This window comes from Lolium perenne, chromosome 5 (genome assembly GCF_019359855.2).
Source record: "Lolium perenne isolate Kyuss_39 chromosome 5, Kyuss_2.0, whole genome shotgun sequence".
Lineage (NCBI taxonomy): Eukaryota > Viridiplantae > Streptophyta > Magnoliopsida > Poales > Poaceae > Lolium > Lolium perenne.
Window position 1 is genome coordinate 79975863 of NC_067248.2, and position 15808 is coordinate 79991670.

At 49.1% G+C, this 15808-nt stretch overlaps 1 pseudogene; it reads left to right on the top strand.

Annotated features, from left to right (window-relative positions):
* The first annotated feature begins 377 nt into the window (after window positions 1–377).
* LOC127299533 (disease resistance protein Pik-2-like) lies at window positions 378–10993 on the top strand (annotated as a pseudogene).
* The last annotated feature ends 4815 nt before the right edge of the window (window positions 10994–15808 follow it).

Sequence of the window (15808 nt, forward strand, 5' to 3'; positions counted from 1 at the left end):
GACCTGCCGTGCCAGGACACAGCCAAGCAGAAGGTGGTCAAGCATCTCTCAGCCTCTTGATCGCAGAACGGGCAAGTCACCGGGTGCGGGAGGTCCCCGTCTACTCAATCTGTCTGTAGTCCAGCATAAACTAAAAAATATTTTTTAGGACAAAAAAAAATTCTTTTCACACGGTTTTGCAGTGTACACGCTCGTCCACACAAATGAACCGTGTGAACGCCTTCTCTACCGTTCTCTGCTGGTGTGACCGGCTGACCCTGTGTCCCTGTCCCTTCTCATTCACGCGTACGCGGCACATCGGCGTACTCGTCCAATTTTTCCCCAAATCCTTCTCCACACCACCCTAGCCTCCCCGTCCCCAATCCTCAGCTTCACCGGAGTTGCGCCGAGCGCGACACACCGGCCGGCAACAGGCGGTGCCACGTGACGCCACTTCTGCCCTAGCGGCCGCAACATCCCCTTGCCGCCGACCTCCACCGGATCCGGGTGCTCTTCTAGCTCGGCCATCGGGCTGGGAAATGCCCCTGGTCTCCGGTTCGCCGACGCCACTTCACCACTTCCACCTACACTCGCAGCTCAAGCTGACCCTCTTTCGCCATCAGTAGCTTCTCGAGTGTACCCTGCTGCACTAAGTATTAGTAGCATTAGCCATACACAAGACAGCCAGCTACATGGAGGCGACGGTGCTAAGTCTGGGCAAGTGCGTGGTGAATGGAGCGCTCAGCTACGCCAAGTCCGCGGCTGCCGGGGAGGCAGCCTCGCGTCTCGGAGTCCGGCGCGACCAGGCCTTCATCGCCGACGAGCTGGAGATGATGCAGGCCTTCCTGATGGCCGCGCACGACGAGCGTCAGGACGATGGCAGGGTCGTCAGGGTCTGGGTGAAGCCTCTGTCTCCAAACCCGGCACCACCTCCACAGGCGAGTTCCCCATTGCTGGCGTGACGATGTCCTGCACCGATGAAGCAAGGCGGAAGTGGGACAAAGCAAAAATGGATCTTCTTCGCCTGGTCAACTTCAAGAAGGACGACGACCTTAGAGTGATCGCGCTATGGGGAGAAAATGGCGAAACCTCCATTGTCAGAAAGGCATACGAGGACCTGAAGATGCACAACAAGTTCGAATGCTTTGCCTGGGTCAAGCTAGCGCGTCCTGTCAATCCAACAGAGTGCTTGCAGAGTGTTTTGAGGCAATTTTATGTAAATTCACTACAGCAGACAGCCATGGAGGCCCAAGATCTGAGGTGGATGGAGATGACAAAGGAAAATGATTTGGCTGACGAGTTCAAGCGGTTTGTGGATTCAAAGCGTTACCTGGTTGTGCTTAAGGGCATACATGCTATCGAAGAGTGGGACATCGTTAAGGTTTTCTTCTCGAACAACAAGAAAGGAAGTCGGATCGTAGTATCCACGGAGAAAGTTGAAGTTGCTAGCTTATGCGTCAGACAATGGAGTGCAGCGGCAGAGCACAAGCAGTTACATATGGACCATAATCTCTATGCTTTCTACGAGAAGGTAATATTTTTCTGTATAAATATACTCTGTCTAGTGTGCTACATTATCTTCTTCAGGTTCAGCTAATGCAGTAATTTACAACAATATCTGACACTGGGTTGTCGATTCGTACTAGTGTTTGTGCACTATTTACCAACATCTTATCTAGTCATGACACCGTGGTGTTGAGTTTGGCAATATCTAACGGTACGCTGATAGGAGTTGACATGGAAGAATCACAGCCTTGTCATCCAGAAGTGTCTTCAAACAGTTTGTGCGGTATCGATGAAATCAAAACTGAGTCAGTAGTTGAAAGATCACATATACTTTTTTTCGAAATAAAAATCTGTGCGAGAAATACATTACTGGGTTCCTTAATTTAGCAATTAAAAAAATCTGTACTTATTTCCAATAAAAATCTGATGACAACTATATTAGTGGGTCGGTCAAGTTTTGCGGACCCTAAGCAAATTTTTTTTTCCGATAAGGGGCGCTTTATTACTTAAGAGTTTTAAGCCATTACACCCGACCTCTGCATATCTAAGATGCACACAGCCGTTGTTTAGTCTTGACACCAAAATAAAAGGCGAGATTACATATCATATTGAGAAATTGTAAAGACGCCTAAACTGGAGGAGCTTCGATCCTTAGATTATGCTGCCATCCATGTAGGGAAAAAGTATCCCTCGCCGTAGCTTCCAACCGTAAACAGACCTCCGTAAACATGTCTCGATGTTCCACACGCTGGAGCGACGACCATAAGCGGAGGGTGTTGGTACACCGGTATATAACCTGCAACAGAGAAGAATTAGTACCATTAAACAATTTATCATTTCTACATAGCCAAAGCGACCAAATAATGGCAATCACTCCCACCCTAATATGCTTCTTGAACCTAGGATCAATGCCATTTAGCCAATTCCCGAAGATATTGGTAACACTACGTGGCTGATACAAGCTCGAAGCTAACTGGATGACTGACCCTATAGACCTAGCGAACCTCCAATGGAAAAACAAGTGCTTTATTGTCTCCTCCTGGTGACAGAAAGCACATTGTTTACTCCCTTGCCAATTCCGCTTAGCTAGATTATCTTTGGTGAGAATAACGCCTTTTCGGAGGTACCACCCAAATACCTTTATCCGCAAAGGGATTTTCAACTTCCAAAGTTTATTGTTATTAGGTGTATCGATTGGTAAATCCGGATGAATAAGTGCATTGTACATGGAAGCTACCGAAAATTTACCATTCTCATGTAGATTCCAACGAAATTCGTCATGACCAGGTTGTAGATGAACATTCGCCAAACGTTGAAGTAAGGCGTTCCAGTCCAACAACCTCTGTCCTGACAAATCCCTACGGAACGTTACATTTGGAGGAGAATTGTCCATCACCCTAGCGATGGTCTCACTTTTGTAACGCACTATAGAATACAAAGCGGGATATTGTTCTCGGAGGGGTGTGCCATCAAGCCACCTATCCTCCCAGAAACGAATTTCCGATCCATCCTTAATGGAAAATGTACCATGACGGAAGAAATGATTCTTCGTTGCCATTAGCCCAGCCCAATTGATTACAATATTATGGTGTTGTCCTAACTGATTGCAGCGTCATCATATATCAAAACATTAACGTTTGAGCAATTGCAAATTAAGCAACTTCCAAACACAAATGTAAAAACTGTACAATACTCCATGCATAATTGTGTCGAGACTTGTCTCATTCGAAAAAAAAAAGACTTGGAAAAACTTAACAGTTCCTAAATACGGACTCTTTTCTGGATAAATTTTGTCAACCCACCTGCTTTCTTATGGCAGCCTATTCCATTATATAAACTTTTTTGAGAGAAATGGGGAAAAGCATGATTGTATTTGCTTGATACATATATGAGCATTCACATTTCTCCTATTTGCTTCTATTTGAGAAAAATCTACTTTCCTTCTTAAACCCATAACGAGGTTTATAATCCACAATTTTTTTTTAAGTCACATAATAATCCTTAAACATCTAGCATTGGATAAATTTTCTATCCATGGTGGTTTGGAGATATTTTCCGGAAAAATCCATTCAGGGACCCGTGGGTGCGATTAATTTTGACATGTCTTCTTCAACACATCATGCTGTGATGCCAACAAGGGTCCCAATGGGGCCATCATTGACTTCTGTCATCCTGTTTTCCTTAATTTCTCATGTTACTTTGTAAACCTTTCCTCCTTACACAATACTGGTTGTCTCCATTCCAAAGAAAAAGGCATCAAGTCACACATGGGAGCATCGCCTCCTGCTTCTCCCAATTACGGGCCCCTAGTCCACCACTGTCGGTGCTCTTCCTGTGTGTTAGCGTTGGATAGTGCAGCCATAACGGGTTCACATCACCTTTTCTTCTCTGTCACTAGGGCTGTCTCGAAGAGCTCATGTATGGGTATTGTTGATTGATCAGGTAAGATTGCCATGGGTGGTGATACAAAGCTTCATGTTTTATTGACGGGATTTGGACATTAATGCTGAGGAGTGAAATTTGTGACCGAGATATTTTCAGAGGTTGAGATCTCCATAGATCAATTCCTCAATCGTGGAACATTTTTTTATTAATGTGGTTGAAATTACTTAAACAATGTTTTGCTAGTTGAGTGGAGATAAAACTCAATTACGATTTTTCGGAGTCATCCTACTGAATTTTGAAAGCTTATGCTGACTTTTTTTTAAAAAATTCCTCTCAATTTCTCAAATGCTCGCCTCTCGGAAATATTTGAAGTCTCTTGAGTTTCTGAAAGCTCATCAAATGATAATTGATACTTCATAACCCTACTATTTTGCATTTTCGTCCTAAGTGTTGGCCGCTCGCCGATGAGCATGGTTATACCAGAGGCAGAACCAGATGTGGGTGGCGCCCGAAGGAAAAGCAAAGAGCTGAAGCGCCGTTGCAGCGGTTAACCACCAATTTGCAGTCCCCCATCTTTGTGTTCCCTACACATGGATCTTGCTCTGTCCTGCATCAGAGGTAAAGGATTTCGTGGGAAAGCTCCCGATGGTCACCTTTGGTGATGGCCATGGATTCCGACGGTGGCGCTCCTTGGTGGCGATGAAGAAAGGAGAATGATGGGGAGGGATATGATGTGATGGGCGGCCTGGTGTGATGCTATTGAGTTGGTGAGATGAGGTCTAGGGTGGTATATTGTCCGCCACGGCAGCAACTTCTCAGCACACTGAAGGTGTTCGAGAAAATGTCGATACATGATTGTGGCTGATGGAAGTGTGGGCGGCAGAGAAGAGGCAAGAAGTAGGGAGAAGCAAATCTCACACTCTCGTCTAGCTGGTCACTTAGCTTGCATGTCGCAGGTCCGGGTACACTGACCATTAGGAGCTCAATTGTCTCTGTTATTCTTACTGTTAGTGATGCATCTAACTTAGTAAGAGCATTTCAGCCTTCATGCTCATCTGTTTTTGCGCACTTACATCCTAGGAGATGGGATCATTTTAGGCTTGCACCTGTGCTCTGCGGCGTATTCTTGTGGTGCTGATGAGCTGATCCCATATAAATGGATCATAACCATAATTAACATGGCGTGTACTTAGATATTATCCGATCGTCAACAATGGAAAATTCCATATAAACGTTGGCAAAAAATAAAATCTTGATTAACATTATTGGGGAACATAAAGCAACGCCTAATCATTGTTTACTTGTGTATAGGGCTCTGAAGATCGAGCTGATGCAACTGATGCAGGTTCTAGCTTTAACGCAACCACTACCAGCATTAACAGCTCTGCGGAGAGCAAGAGCCTCACTCACACGGAGACATCAGTAGCTTCCTTTAAGGAATATGAGCTTATCGGCCGAGATAAAGAAAAATGTGACATTATCAAAATAATTTCAAATGATAGCCAACAGCTTGAGGTGATCTCTGTGTGGGGAATGGGCGGTCTTGGGAAAACAACACTTGTTAGAGATGTGTATCAAAGCGAACAACTCAATGTGAAATTCAGGTGTCGTGCTTGTGTAACAATTATGCATCCTTTTGATTGCGGCGAGCTTATCAAGAGCTTAGCTCGACAACTAGATGCAGAGGATTATGAAAATAAGGAAGAAACCGGCTTGACGGGTGGCAGAACAAAACCTAGAGTTCAACGGTCACTGGTTGATATTTTAGAAGGAAAGAAGTACTTGATTGTTCTTGATGATCTATCATCTGCCTCAGAATGGGACTCTATAATACAACATTTACCTGCAAGGGAAACAGCAAGCCGTATCATAGTCACCACAAGGTCAGAAAATATTGCTAGGCACTGTTCAAAGAAACATGAAAACATATACAAGCTTCAAATTCTGGGATATGAGGACGGACTTAACCTCTTCACGGAAAAGGTACCTGCGACCCTACCATCGTGCATTCATGACGTATCTGTTTTAGATAAATTTATGTCAACTCCACTACTCTGCTTTGGAATTATGAGTATCTCACTACCTTTTGCTATTTATGATAATGCCACTGATCTGTTCGTATACTTTCTGTTTTGCCATTTGCAACTATTATTGTGAGACCAAACAAATTTGACTGGATTGACTGAGCTGACAAGATGTGAAAAGTCTTAAATGTACTTGCTAACGCTCTTGGAAACAAATAGCAATGTTTGCCATTGTTTAGCACCGAGAGGGCGTAGCTGTGTGTTCTCTGTAAATTAGAATTGCTGCTGTGTGCTTTAGCTTGGAAACAGATGTTGCAAGAACAATTTGTTCGGAAAGTAAGTGCCTTTGGTACATTCCTCAAGAACAGTTTCTTTGCAAAGTTGTAGCCCTTCTGATGCATTCCCTAGCAAGAATGCATCTAAAGACACGATGCACCTTTTGTCTGCAGTAAATCTAAAGAGAAAGACAAGTAATAGCTGCACCTTTCAGCTTTCGGCCATAATCAATCAGCTCCAATTCCCAGCAAAAATGTGTAAGGAAGATGAAATATAATCCAGACGTAATCCATCAAATTTGGCTAACACAAAGACACAAAATCCATCCAGACCATAAGCCACGCCCACGCACCACCGAGGTGTAGGATGTGATTACCGCACATGCGGCCACCAGGGCGCGACCCATATGCATATGACAGACAAAGGTGTGGACTGAGGAGAGGTTGTGGGAAGCGCATAGGAAGGGAAAGCAGCTTGCAGCGACAGCCATTTGCAGGGACGAACCTCAGCTGTAGCTCTTGAAGCTTCTAGAAGAGAAGGTGATTGAATTTACCGTAGATGGAAGGGACAGAATAAGAGGGTCTGCTTGAGCATTTGTGTCAATTAGATAAAAGGAGTTGTGTCCACATGTAGTCGAAGTGGTTTGAGTGTTTGACTTACCAGTAACGGTTGCAAATGGCAAAAAGAAAAACTAATGGACCAGTGGCATTTAGAAGTAGTAGCACACTCACAATTCCAGAGAAGGGTGGCATTGACATAATTTTCCCTTTGTTTTAGTTGTATGGCTAACAGTGGCCATTTTGTTAATGGATTTTTGAGCACATACAAACTGTATTTTTACAAGATTCCTAATTAATTTAATACGCTGATATTTTATTCAAAAAGGTAGCTAAAACCCTGCGGGAGACCTGGCTCAATGGAGCTTTCATGTACCTACCTAGTAGCTATTTGCATGCTTAACTTAAGGATCAATGGTACAATATACCTTTGTTAGTAGACTTTTTGAGCACAAAATTAGGCTTGCAGTTAATTTTGTGGTAACTAAAGATGTGCATTGAACACAATTCAGGTATTTCAAAAGATCACATATCTGAATGATGAACATCCTGAGTTGGTTGAACAAGCAAATCTGCTCCCGAAGAAGTGTGATGGACTTCCCCTTGCAATTGTTACCATTGGTGGTTTCTTGGCAAACCAACCTAAAACCGCCTTGGAGTGGACAAAATTGAATGACCATATTAGTGCTGAGTTGGAGATGAATCCAGAACTTGGCAGGATAGCAGCAGTCCTTAACAAAAGCTATGATGGTTTACCCTATCGTCTCAAGTCATGTATGCTCTATTTCTCGATCTTTCCTCAAGATAGCAAGGTTAGCCGGAGACGTCTGGTGTGTCGGTGGACGGCAGAGGGCTACTCAAGGGAGGTGCGTGGCAAGTCCGCGGAGGAAATAGCAGAGAGCTACTTCATGGAACTGATAAGTAGGAGCATGATCCTGCCATCTCAAGAATCCATTCATAGTAGGATCGGAGTTGACTCCTGTCGAGTACATGATCTCATCCGTGAAATCGGTATCTCAAAATCAATGCAGGATAATCTTGTTTTCACATTGGAGGATGGCTGCGGGTTAAACAACCGGGTTACAATACGTCATCTTGCCATAAGTAGTAGCTGGGAGGGGGATCAGTGTGAGTTCAAGAGCATTGTGGACATGTCCCATATACGATCATTAACAGTGTTTGGGAAGTGGAGGCCATTTTTCATGTCTGAGAAGATGAGGTTGCTGCGAGTGCTGGACTTAGAGGGCACATCAGGTTTAGTTGATCATCACCTTACGGACATTGGGAAGCTTCTTCATCTAAGGTACCTTTCTTTAAGAGGATGTGATGATATCTACCACTTGCCGGATTCGTTGGGTAATCTGAGGCAGCTGCAAACACTAGATGTTATGTATACAAGCATAATCAAACTACCACGTAGCATTATTAAGCTCAGCAAGCTACGTCATATTCGTGCTGTGGGCATTGGAAGTAACGATGGGGGTACGCATGAAACATATGCAGACACCCTATGTATTTTGACTTTGTCGTCAATGGCATATTGTGTGGCATGCTGCGCACCTCAGGTTCTGAAAGAGGTAATGGATATGGATGGTAACCCTAACAGGCGTGATGTATGCACTGGGTGTTGCTGCAATAAATTACCTTCTGCTGCAACGCGCCAAAGTCCAAACGGTGTCCAAGTGCCAACAGGGATTCGTAGACTGAAAGCCCTGGACACAATGGGTGTTGTGAACGTCTCAGGATCGGGGGGAAAGGCTGCTCTAAGCGACATAAAACGTCTCACAAGGTTGCGGAAGCTAAGAGTGACTGGCATCAACAAGAAAAACTCTCAAGAGTTATGTTCAGCCCTTTCAGAGCTCAGTTGCCTGGAAGCGTTATTAGTCCGTTCAGAGGGAAGCCCTGGTCTATCTGGCTGCTTGGATGACCTATCGTCGCCTCCGAAAAAACTGCAGAGCCTCAAGCTGTACGGTAACCTGGTGAAATTGCCTGAATGGGCCGAGAGGCTCCGAAATCTTGTGAAGATGGAGCTCCGAAGCAGCAGGATATTGGATGTCGATGCAACACTTCATGCCCTTGGAAATTTACCTAACCTGGCCATACTACGTCTGTTGAGGCACGCATTTGCTGGCCAAAAACTCCGTTTCAATTTCGATCGGAAGACAGCATTCCTGGGTCTAGTGGTGCTGGAGCTCAGTTGTTATGTGGCTGCTAGGGTTTGGGAGGGAGAGAGAGGGCTGCGATGGCGCGAGAGGGCCGGCCGGGGGCCTTGCCCACGGCCGGTGGCAAGAGGGAAGGGATTTCCTTCTTAATTCTTGCTTGCTTAGATTGATACATCTCCTCTCCTTATATAGAGAGGTTTACTTGACTCCCAAGCAAGGCTTACTTGACCCCTAAGAAAACCATAAGACTAACGGGCTCAGGCCCATGACGTACTCTAACACTACACCCCACCTGGACACGCAGCTCGTCCTCGAGCTGCAACCTAAACAAACCATGACTCGACGCAACACAAACCTAACACCTAAAAACGAGCCTTTTACATCTCGGCTTGTTTTTATTACTCTCAACCTGAAATGGACTGGGACGCTTTATTGTTGACCCCTGAACATAAAGTGGACACCGTCCGCTCGTCGGACGTGCACCTGTACAGCCACCTGGATCCCATGGAAACCAGCGGGACAAAAGGAGCCCACGCGGCGGCCGGCGGCGGAATGCAGTGGTGCTACGCGGTGCGCTCCTGTCGGTGACACCATGCCTTCTCCCCGCCGAATGACTGTCGATGGCGCAGACTTTGAGGTCGCTGCCCGTGGGAAAAACAGCATGTCCGCCGCCCGTGGGGGAAACCGTACGCCCAAGATCCTCGACGCAGCGGACGAGATCGAGGTCCGTTGCGCAATGAAGCGCAACTTGAAGGAGCTGCAGCTGCAGATCACGCATCTCCCGCACACGCCGACGCACAAGGAGGCCGCGCGCAGCAGCTTGCAGCCTCACCGCCGCCGATACGTGGCGGATAGCGATCCAAGCTGGAAGCGGTGACAGCGACGGAGGAAAACAGACCTGGTGGAAGGGCATCCCGGGCGGTGTCGATGTAGAGCCCGGGGCCAAGGTCGCTCCCACACCGCCGAAAGGCAGGGACGGCGTCGGTGGCGGCAGCAGCCGCTGCTGCGGTGTTGGTGGCGACGGCAGCAGCTGCTGTTGTTGCAGTTGCCCACCGAACGACAGGGACAGCGTCGGTGAGGACAGCAGCTGCAGCGGTGGCGTTGGTGGCGGCGGCAGCTGCTGCTGTTGCTGTAGCGTCCCGGTGGGGAAGAAGGCGGCCGGCTGCTGGAGAAGAGGGACCCCCGGCGCCGAGGTATGGCCCGACCCGGAGATGATGGACAGCGGCAGCGGGGACTGCAGCAGCCCGACGTCGGGTGGCGGCGACAACAGCAGCAGCGTCGGCTGCCACGGCAGCAGCGCTGCCGGCGGCGGCGGCCCGTAGGGATCGGCCAGGAAGAGGCGGATCTCCTGGACAGCAGTGGTGAGATCGCGGATGGCCGTCGAGAGCTCTTGCTGCGAGAGGAGGGGGGCGGCACCGGCGACATCTGCCAGGGGCGCCGCGACGCCCGTGGAGGGCGGCGGCAGGGGCGCGGCGGCGGAGGAGGCCGGCGGCGTCTCGGAGGCGGCGGCGGTGGTGGGCTGGCTCGAAGACATGATCGTAGAGGTCTCTGATACCAAATGTTATGTGGCTGCTAGGGTTTGGGAGGGAGAGAGAGGGCTGCGATGGCGCGAGAGGGCCGGCCGGGGGCCTTGCCCACGGCCGGTGGCAAGAGGGAAGGGATTTCCTTCTTAATTCTTGCTTGCTTAGATTGATACATCTCCTCTCCTTATATAGAGAGGTTTACTTGACTCCCAAGCAAGGCTTACTTGACCCCTAAGAAAACCATAAGACTAACGGGCTCAGGCCCATGACGTACTCTAACATCAGTCTCCTAGATGACCTTGAATCGGTGGAGTTCCAGGGAGGAGCAGCCCCTAAGATTGAGCTGCTGCAGTTTCGTGGATGGCGTTACAGAACCAACATCGTGTTGTTTGCTGGACTGCCATCTCTTTTGAGCCTCGAGGAAGTTTTGCTGAAGGGTCGGTATGAGGATGTCTTCGTCGATGACTTGCGGACCCAGCTTTCCGGGAACCCAAATCGGCCTGTTTTGAAGGTCAACTGAACTATGCTTTCAACTACAGACTCACAGAGTCGAGTGATTAAACCTACTTAGTAGTTAGTGTACTGCTAGTTTGAGAATAGGATTGGGGTTTCGTGGGGTCTCAGCCCTCACGGTCTCACTTTATATATGCATGATCAGGTTACAATACATGTACAATACGACTCATACAATACGTACATCTAGTGGCTAAATACCACTCTAACATACCCCCTCAATCTTAACCACTATACAAGGTTTAGATTGGACTTAAATCTATCTAGCATGAGTCGTGTTGCTGGTTTAGTAAATACATCAGCTACCTGATCGTTAGTGGAAATAAATCTGACATCCAGTTCACCTGCTGCTACTCGTTCCCGCACAAAATGGAAATCGATCTCAATGTGCTTCGTCCGAGCGTGGAAGACTGGATTTGCGGTCAGATACGTTGCCCCAAGATTATCACACCATAATATTGGTGTCCGCTGCTTAGTCACGCCAAGTTCCTTGAGTAGTGAGTCTACCCATTTGGCTTCAGCAGCGCCATTAGCCAAAGCTTTATACTCAGCTTCGGTGCTTGATCTCGACACTGTCGGTTGCTTCTTCGAACTCCAGGAAATGAGATTCGGACCAACAAACACAGCAAAGCCACTTGTGGATCGCCTATCATCAACATCACCTGCCCAGTCTGCATCTGTAAATATACTGATGCCAGTCAGTGGAGACTTGCGGATTTGCAAGCCAGTCTGTAATGTCTCTTTAACATACCGCAGTATACGCTTCACGGCCTCCCAGTGCACTTCAGTGGGCTGTGAGAGAAACTGACACACCTTATTTACGGCAAAGGAGATATCGGGCCGTGTGAGTGTCAAGTACTGCAATGCTCCAACCACACTGCGATATCTGAATGAATCATCCGCACCAAGAGGTGATCCTTCAGCCCGTGACAACCTCTCTGAAGGAACAAGCGGTGTAGGGGCAGCATTACAATTCTCCATATTGACTCTATGCAGGAGATCAAGAGCATACTTCCGCTGAGTCAATGACATACCCCCTGAATTGTAAGAGGCCTCCAATCCAAGGAAGTACTCAAGAACACCCAAATCCTTAATGGGAAAGCTGACTGATAGTGAATGAACCAGAACATCAACGGCACCTGGCGAGGACCCAGCAATGACTATATCATCCACATAGACAAGCATGAAGATGTGAACTCCATGACGCCGAAAAATGAACAGCGAAGTGTCTGCCTTAGAAGAGATAAAACCCAACTGATAAAGGAGATGACTCAAACGAGCATACCATGCTCGAGGTGACTGTTTCAGACCATAGATAGATCGTTGGAGCTTGCACACATGAGAGGGAAAGCGAGCATCCTCAAAACCCGGCGGCTGCTGCATATACACATCTTCATTCAGAAACCCATGAAGGAACGCATTGCTGACATCGATTTGCCGGAGAGCCCAGCCACGTGACACAGCAAGTGAGAGAACCAGGCGGACAGTAGCAGGCTTCACAACTGGGCTGAAAGTATCACCGTAGTCAATGCCTTGCTGCTGAGTGAATCCGCGAGCAACGAGCCGGGCCTTGTGTTTGTCAATTGTGCCATCGGGACGATGTTTTGTCTTGAATATCCACTTGCTGCCAACGATATTCACTCCAGGTGGTCGAGGTACCAACACCCAGGTCTGATTCTGACAAAGTGCAGCAAATTCTTCGCTCATAGCAGCATGCCACGCGGGCTCCTGCAGGGCATCCCGATGAGAGTGCGGCGCGGCAAAGAAAGCACGACGACGCGGATCATATCGGACCGTGCCATCGGTGTACACCTTCTCCTTCCGAGTGTTGTCCTGGTGGCGTGTGACCATCCGACGCTCGGACACAGCAGGGGCCGATGAGAGGGGCTCCTCGAGTGGTAAAGCACCAGCAGCTGGCAACGGAGCTGGCGAGGACTGCCCCGGAGAAGCAGCTGGCGAGGGCGCAGGACCCGCTGCGAGCGAGGGCGCAGGACCCGCTGCGGGCGAGGGCGCAGGTGGAGGTGTGCATGCGCCATGCACGTCGATCGGGCATGATGGCGCGACGTCTGGCCCACGGACGGGCGGCGCTGGCGGCGCGGCAGATGATTCTCCAGCTGCATGTTCCTGTGTAGACACCACAACACTAGGAAAAGGATCAGTAGACAAAAGGGTCAGGTCATATTTGCGCATATGCTCACTCGTAACCGGTTCATCTGCAGGAAACGACAAGGACTCTGCAAGATCAGAAACTTGAACCGTAACGCCGGGAGTGGAGAAGGGAAAGACTGTTTCATCGAAAACGACATCACGAGATATATATATGCGTCCCGTGGACCGATCTAGACACTTGTACCCTTTATGCATCGGACTGTAACCGAGAAAGATGCAAGCTGTGGAGCGAAACTCGAGTTTGTGTGTATTGTACTTGCGTAGGCTAGGCCAACACGCACATCCGAAGATGCGGAGAAAAGAGTAGTTCGGCTCAACGCCAAGAAGGCGGAAAAGGGGTGTTTGTTTGTTGATGACCGGTGAGGGCATGCGGTTGATCAAGTAGCACGCCGTCAAGAAAGCCTCATCCCAAAAGTGTAGTGGGAGAGAGGAATGAGCAAGAAGAGCGAGCCCTGTTTCTACCAGATGCCGATGCTTGCGCTCGGCGATCCCGTTCTGCTGGGAAGTGTGAGGACATGACACACGGTGAGACACACCCGTGCGCTGAAAATAGCGAGAGAGGCGCTGATACTCGCCACCTCCATCAGACTGAACTGCTTTAATCTTAGCGTTCAGGAGGCGCTTGACATGAGCCTGGAAAGCATAGAAAACCTGCTCGACATCGGACTTATGTTTTAAAAGATAAATCCAGCAGAAACGAGAATAATCATCCACAAAACTGACGTAATACTTGTACCCGCCAGAGGAGGTACGTGCAGGCCCCCAAACATCAGTATGAATCAATTCAAGTGGGGCAACAGAAACACGAGATGACACAGTATATGGTAATTGATGACTTTTGGCGCGTTGACAAGCATCACACACCAAAGATATATTGTCTGACTGTGAACACGAAAGATTATTTGTTCGAACAATAGATTGAACTACATTATTGGATGGATGACCAAAACGCTGATGCCATTGCGAAGGGGAGATCTTGCTACTCGAACAGGCGCGACGCGAGGGGGAAGAAGCTCTGCAGAACGGCACTGGGTAGAGACCATCTCGACTTCTACCGAGAAGAATGACCCTCCTCGTTGCCTTGTCCTTGACACAGAAAAAATCCCGGTGAAATTCAACAAAGACATAGTTATCCGAAACAAGACGATAGACGGAAAGAAGGTGCTTGCGAATATTTGGAACATGAAGAACATTTTGCAAACGCAGAGATGAACCGGGTAAATTAGAGTGACCGATATGGGCAATAGACAAACCTGTTCCATTTGCTACTTGCACCTGGTCCTTGCCGAGGTAGCGTTCGGCGAGCTGGAGGCGTTCTAGTTCACTGGTGAAGTGATCCGAGGCTCCCGTGTCCATGATCCATGGATTGTTGTCGTTGGAGCTCGTCGAAGCAGAGTTGCCGGAGCGTTGGAAGTCATGGTTGAAGCGATTGCGGCAATCATATGCATCATGACCCCAGATACCGCAGAGTTGACACTGGGGACGGAAACGACGTCCATTGCGTCCGTTCCCGCCACCGCCTCCACCGGTGTTGCGGCCGCCGTTACCACGGCCACGGCCACCACCGTCATTGCGAGGGTTCCCATAACCCCCACCGTTGCCATAGCCGCCGTTGCCGTAGCCTCCATTGCCACGGCCCTGACCACCGTTGTTACCGTAGCCACCACGGTTGCCTCCTCCTTGATAGCTTCCGCCCCCTCCTTGGTGCTGATCGGCGGGACGAGGACGTGCGCCATTGCCCGGACCTGGGCGAGCTGCAGCGTTGGCCGAGGAAGACCAGCCCTCGGCCTGGGCTTGCTGCGCCTGCATGGCCTCGAATTGGAGGACGCTTGCATAGAACTCGGCATAGGAGATGGGCGTGTTGCGGAAGTTGAGAGAGGCCGCGACGGCGCTGTAGGAGGACCCGAGCCCGGTGACGATGTAGTCGATAAGATCCTCGTCCGGAACGACTGTCCCGGCGGCGGCCATAGCATCGCTCAGTGCCTTCATCTTGTGCATATAGGCGCTGGCGGTCATGTCCTCCTTCCGGAGTGACTGGAGCTGACGTCGCAGATGGCGAATATTCGCCCGACTCTGTGCGCCGAACATGGCGTGGACAGATTCCCACACCTCTGCAGCCGTCGTGCAGCCGATGAGCTGCGCTGCGATGTCCTCTCCCATTGATCCGAGGAGAAGACCCTTGACCCGCTGATCCTGAGTCCACCAGTTATGATACTCTGGATTGGGGACGACGATCGCCTTGTCGCCGGTACCCTGCTGTACAGTCTTCGCAGGAACGACCGCGGTCTTGTCGAGATGCAGGTGGAGGTTTGCGCCTGCCAGATTGGGCAGCGCTAGGCCTCTCCACAGGGTGAAGTTGTTGCCATCAAGTCGGACCGGGATCGTTGTGCTGATCACGCCGGTCGAGACGGAGGAGGAAGAAGACGAAACCATGGCGCCCAGGGTTCCGGAGAGCTGGAGCGGACCAGACATCGCCGCAGACTAGGACGAGCTAGCGGCGGCGGGAGATCAATCTAGCGGCGGCGGGCAAGGGACTCGCGGCGGCTAGGGTTAGGTTAGGTTAGGCTCTGATACCAAGTTTGAGAATAGGATTGGGGTTTCGTGGGGTCTCAGCCCTCACGGTCTCACTTTATATATGCATGATCAGGTTACAATACATGTACAATACGACTCATACAATACGTACATCTAGTGGCTAAATACCACTCTAACAC